This window comes from Manis pentadactyla, chromosome 9 (assembly GCF_030020395.1).
Source record: "Manis pentadactyla isolate mManPen7 chromosome 9, mManPen7.hap1, whole genome shotgun sequence".
NCBI lineage: Eukaryota > Metazoa > Chordata > Mammalia > Pholidota > Manidae > Manis > Manis pentadactyla.
In genome coordinates this window covers 93,834,700-93,840,632 of record NC_080027.1, presented here as the reverse complement: position 1 = coordinate 93,840,632, position 5,933 = coordinate 93,834,700, and the positions used below count along the sequence as shown (strand labels likewise).

The following is a 5,933-nucleotide window of genomic DNA, read 5'->3' as shown; positions in this document are numbered from 1 at the left end:
AATCAGTTGTGCACCCTAGGATCCAAGAATAGAGTATGAAACTAGGAGAGCTTCTGACTCCTCTCCAGGCCAAACACACACTGAGCCAGCTGCCCAGCAACTGCAGTTGTGATGTCACCTGGACACGTGTCACAAAGCCCTGCCCACCAGGACAGCCATCCCCCCAAGGAGACATCACCAAAGGTCAAAGGGCATGGTAGAATTTCTACCATCTAGGACCACCCACTGACAGTTGCAGGTGGTGGGCACCAGGTACACCACCATGAGGGACCATTCAGAGCTGCAGTGGGCACATCCATCAGCACTCACACCACCTGGGCACTGGCTCTGCAGGTCCCTCAGTGCCCAGTGTGTGGCAGCCAGGCCGGTAGGCCAGGGTCCCAGAGGCCAGGTCCTGATCAAAGCCACATGGAGTGGTTCTTGCTGGACTTCTAGTGCAATTGGTGCCCTGGAAGGACAGATGTTTGGGAAAACTGGTAAACTTGTTCCCCTGAGTGAGCAGAACCTGGTGGGTTGCTCTCAGTCTCAAGGCAATGAGGGCTGCAACGGTGGCCTAATGGACAATGACTTCCAGTATAAGGAGAATGAAGGCCTGGACTCAGAGGAATCCTATCCTTACCCTTGCAAGGGTAAATGAGGCTCCTTATCTTGTTATTCCATCTCTGCTTTCAAAGTTAATTTTCAGATCTAGAAGGCACCTTTATTCAGCATTCACATTCTTTGCCAACTGCCAGAACTGTCATTGTGAATTACCAGCTTTTGCAAAGTTAGCAGTATAGCTGTTCTTACTTCTGTGGAACATGGAGAATATATCAATGTTCTGCATATAATGCAGATTCCTCCATGGTGAAAAGTGCCTTATGGACAGCCCCAAGGGGTCTCATTGAAGAGACATCTGCTAATTTTCCCATTTCAAACCAACCAAAAGTATTTTTCTTTCTGGGCTGCTTTATAACAAAGTTCTTGGAAATCATTAAGCTGCAAACTGCTGTTTTGTGGACCTGGAACTCATGTTCCCCAGGGGGTGGATGGTGGCCATCAAGTTTCTTTCCCATTTGCCTTTAAAAGGACACAGATGCCTGTAACTACAGCCTGAGTTTGCCGCCGCCAACGACACTGGCTTCGTGGGCGTCCCTTGGTGGGAGAAGGCCCTCATGAAGGCCATGGCGGCAGTGTCGCCCATCTCTGTTGCCATCGATGCTGGCCATGAGTCGTTCCAGTTCTATAAAGCAGGTAGACGTGTTTGTCTCCTCACTGCAGAAATTCAGGCAGGCAGAACTGGAAACCATCACCATGACTGAGTTTCCAGTGTGAGGTCCTGCTTCCCAGGATTGTAGAATTTTGAATGTGTGCATGTAATACAGTGATGCTTCCATTTGACATTATACTTTAAGTGTTTTCTCATAATAAACTCTTCATGAATATTTCTTTGTGGCTATGTAATCCTAGAGCCTTATTTATGTGACTATTTTCCAGTTGTTGGGCCTTTTTTCCAAAAAATTTTTGCCAGAATTAGTCTAAGTATTTTTTTTTGTTTTGTCTTGTTTCCTTAGTGGGCATTCGAAGAGTAGAAAGGCTTATGCTAATTAATACCAGGAAATATGAGTGGTCCTTGGTAAGTAGATCTTACTACTGGGAGTCTTTTAAGGAGAAAATATCTTGGATTTTAGTTGGTGACTTGTGAGTTGTTTGGCTTTTCCCTTTTTATTGACCATTACTATTTTTTGGCAAATATTTACATCTTATTTGGAACTTGTCTATGATATTGCACTGAATTCTGAGATGCCTCTCTTAACTGTGGTTGTCAGAGTGGGTTACTGTCACATGTCAGTTGGAGTTTCTCACCCCAAGTTGGAATTTTTCTCTGCCAGGCATTTATTATGACCCACAGTGCAACAGCAAAGACCTGGATCACAGCATTCTGCTGGTTGGCTACGGCTTTGAAGGAACAGATTCAAATAACAAATTCTGGCTTGTCAAGAACAGGTATAAAACTCCAGATATTACATTTTAAACTGAAAAGGGGATTATTTTCATTTGGAAGTAGTATTTGGTTTCAAGTCAAATAGCTTACTTTGGAAGTCCCAGAAGTCTTTCTCCCACTTAGCGTGAGCACAGAAGTACTGATGTTTGATTATATGATTCTGTAGCAAGCTTGTTGGGGTTATTAAGTATTTGTAACATTGCATTTCCAAATTCTGAAAATTTTCTTAGAATTTCTATTTCTAAGGATTTCCATTAAAGGATTTTGCACTTGTGGTGTTATGGCCTGGTTTCCTTTCTCTGTCTTGGATTTTTCAATAAGGCATAGTTCACAGAAGCATCTGCCTCTGCTGATTCTTTAAATCTGAAAGATTGTCCAAGAGCCCATGGCCTATGCATCCTTCACATTACCACATGGTGCCCTGGCTTTGCATTCTGCTTCTCAGCTCTCAGAGGCCTTGAGGGTTATCAGGATCAATTTTCAAGCTAAATTTCTTTACTTATGATGAGGTTATAAGCCTGTAGACAGACTGCTGCATTAGAATCCCAGTTCTGCTCACTTTCCTATCTTAAAAATTTAAGACAAGGACTCACAGGAATTAAGATCTATGTCAACTAAGATTTTATGTTAAGGACCTGTGGGTACTCATCTTATCATTTAACATAAATAAATGTAACAGTACTTGGAATAGTGCCTGATACATGGTAAGCCCTGTTTTAAGCATTAGTTGTTATTATTAATGAAGCTAATGTTACTTGACTCTTTCTTTAAGACAGAAAACATGCTCTTCTTCCAGCTGGGGGCCAGAATGGGGCTGGAATGGCTACATTAAAATAGCCAAAGACCAGAAAAATCACTGTGGAATTGTCATGGCAGCCAGGTATCCCACTGTGTGAGCTGATGGGATATCCTGAGGAATTTCATGGTAAAACTGACTAGACCCTTATTGTGTAAGATAAGATGCTTTAATCATTGAGGATCCAAGCTGTGATTTGCATTTTGACATGTTTATAAGGGTAAAATGTTACCACTCCTTTAATTCCTGTTATATAAATAGCTTTATAATGTTAAGTCTCATTGCTTAATTCAAAGACATTTGAGTTTTCATTTTTTAGAAGTGTTAGGCAGAAAAATAGATATGAGCAGAAAGAGAAAAAAGGTCAGGAAAATACACTAAAAATACCCAGAGTTGATCAATTAAAACTCAAAAGCCAGGAGTAACAGCCTGGAATGTTTGAATATTCCCCAGATAAAGGAGAGTACCTCAGCATAGCCCATGTCCTTATTGTGTTAATCATGCAGGCCCAGCTTATTTTTTAACTTTACCTAAATGCTGCTTTTTTCCTCTTTCCCACCATAATCAAGTAGTTTGTAACTAGGCAACTAATTTAGCATGCAGGCCAAGCCTTAAACAACATAGTAAAAGGCAGGAAGGATTTCATCTTAAAGATTGCATTTTAATACCCAGGAAGTTAAGAAGTAACTCTTCAGCAAACACAGTAACTCAGCCCACCTTGGCAGCTGGGCAGGCAGCCTTGTTTGATATGCTCCCAGACCAAGAATGACAGTATCCCAGGGAGAAATCAGAGCAGGAAGTTCCTTGTGTTAAGTTAATTCTAAGTATTTAAAGACCACTTAACAACTCTGCACCCCCAGGCCTTAGTCACATTCCTGAGGAATCCTTAAAAGGGGGAACCCACAACCTTTCAGCTCTATGAGGACACCTGCACTTTCTAAATGTGTAACCTTTAACTTTAAATTCTCCCTTTTCAGATTTCAGGGTGCCTCTCCTTGCTGAGGTGGCCTGCATTTTTTCTCTCTTTAATTAACTTTAAATAAAACTTTTACTCTGCTTCACTACTGTGTCTCTGCCCCTCAACTCTTTGTTGTTGTGAGGACAAGGATGGAGGAAAATACACAATCCTCCCCCAACATATTTGGTGCCATGACTCGGATGGATTTCCATCCCTGCTAAGCCAAATCAACCTCTCCCACCAACATATTTGGTGCTGTGTGACTCCAGTGGATTTCCACACCTGGTAAACTACATGTGCTTTAACACCTGGCTGGAGGCACTCACTCACTCACTACCTCTTCTCTGAGAATCCTTCCCTTCCTTGTCTCTTGTGGACCAAAACAGCTGCACTCTGGGCATGGGTCGAGCAGTAAAGGCCACACAGGGTGCTCGTTGGAAGACTCCTGTGACAGGACAAGTTGGTCATGGACTGGGAAGATTGCATTAGGCACCCTGCTGACTGCAAGACAATGTCCATGCAATGAAGGTATACTGCAAAAGCACCCACTTCCAACCCTGCAGCAAGTCCCCATGCAGGATTTAATATATCCATGCAGACTTCCTTTTCTGTGTTCTCAGATTTCTTCTACTCACTGTATTTCTTTTCTTTCCTCCTCCAAGCTTTTTGTGTTCTGCTGTACAGCTAATTGGGGCAAACCCCAAGGACCCGCATCTCATGATCCCTTGGCCATGAGATGTCCACCAGACCCAGCTGGAGGCAGCACCCACTTGTGCTCACCTTGTGGGAACCCCTCCATAAGAAGCAGGTCACAATTGGGTCCTTGGGAATGTCACCCAGAGCAGCCAGGAGATTTCTCCCTTTCCTCTTCTCCAATGGCTCCCTGCAGGAGCTAAGAGCCTTCTCACTCTCCTTTATTCTCTGACCCTTTGTCCCTTTTGCAATAGGTTCTTTCTATCATCATGTCTGCTCTATTTTCTCTATTTTCTGTTTAGAGGGAAACAGATGTTTACTCTGATGGGATCTGCAGTTCCCATTTAACTCTGACCTCCCACTGAGAACCTACCTCTCCAGCCTATCCTGCAGCTTGCAGAAGTGCCATAGCCCAGGGCCAAAATCTCTTCCTCAGCACAGCACTTTTTTCCCCTCACAGTTGCCTCCCTCTGCCCAGACAACCCAAGATGCTTCCCAGGGACCTTAACCTCCTATTGTCCCCTGATGAGGCTCTCAGACCTCCAGGAGGCTTGCCTGGCCAGACCACTCCCTTTCTGTGACTCTAGGAGCTCAGTTAAAAGCCTTTTTCTCTCTTTCCACCCCGCTCATATCTATTTTCCTGCCTAATGGTTTTACTTGGAAGAAGGGATGGAGGGAGCTTCTATTATCCCATCATGCATGGCTATATTGTGATCAAATTGAGCATGTATTTAAATGTTTAAAAGAAGTATTTAAATAAACTTATGCTGGGGGAGTGTTGTGTATTTTCCTTGGTCCTTGTCCCCACCAGAATGAAGAATTGAAGGGCAGAGACACAGTAGTGAAGCAGAGTGAGTTTTATTTAAAGTTAATTAAAGAGAGAAAAAGTGCAGGCCACCTCAGCAAGGAGAGGCACCCTGAAAGGCTGAAAAGAGAGAATTTAAAGTTACAAGGTTGTGCACTTAGAAAATGCAGGCGTCCTCAGAGAGAGGAGTGCCTCCAAAGGTTGGGGGGTTCCTCCCTTTAAGGATTCTTAAGGAATGTGACTAAGGCCTGGGGGTGCAGACTTGTTAAATGGTCTTTGAATACTTAGAATTAACTTAACACAAGGAACTTCCTGCTCTGATTTCTCCCTGGGATACCCGGTGTTCTTGTTCTGGGAACATATCAAGCAAGGCTGTCTGCCCAACCCCCAAGGTGGGCTGAGTTATTGTCAGTTTGCTAAAGAGTAAATTAAGAATGTTACTTCTTAACTTCCTGACTGTTACTATGTTGTTTATGGCTTGGACTGCAAGCTAAATTAGTTGCCTAGGTTACAAACTACTCGAAGAGGGCCAAGGAGAAAAAAACAGCATATAGGAAAAGTTTAAAAATAAGGTGTGCCTGTATGATTAACATAATAAAGGCATGGGCTATGCTGGGGTGCTTTATGTGCGGAATATTCAAACATTCCAGGCTAAGCTGCTCCTGACTTTATGAGCTTTAATTGATTAACTCTGGAT

General features: G+C 43.2%; 1 pseudogene; it reads left to right on the top strand.

The window, feature by feature from the left end:
• The first annotated feature begins 262 nt into the window (after positions 1 to 262).
• Positions 263 to 2,888, top strand: LOC118923978 (procathepsin L-like; annotated as a pseudogene).
• Positions 2,889 to 5,933: the final 3,045 nt, after the last annotated feature.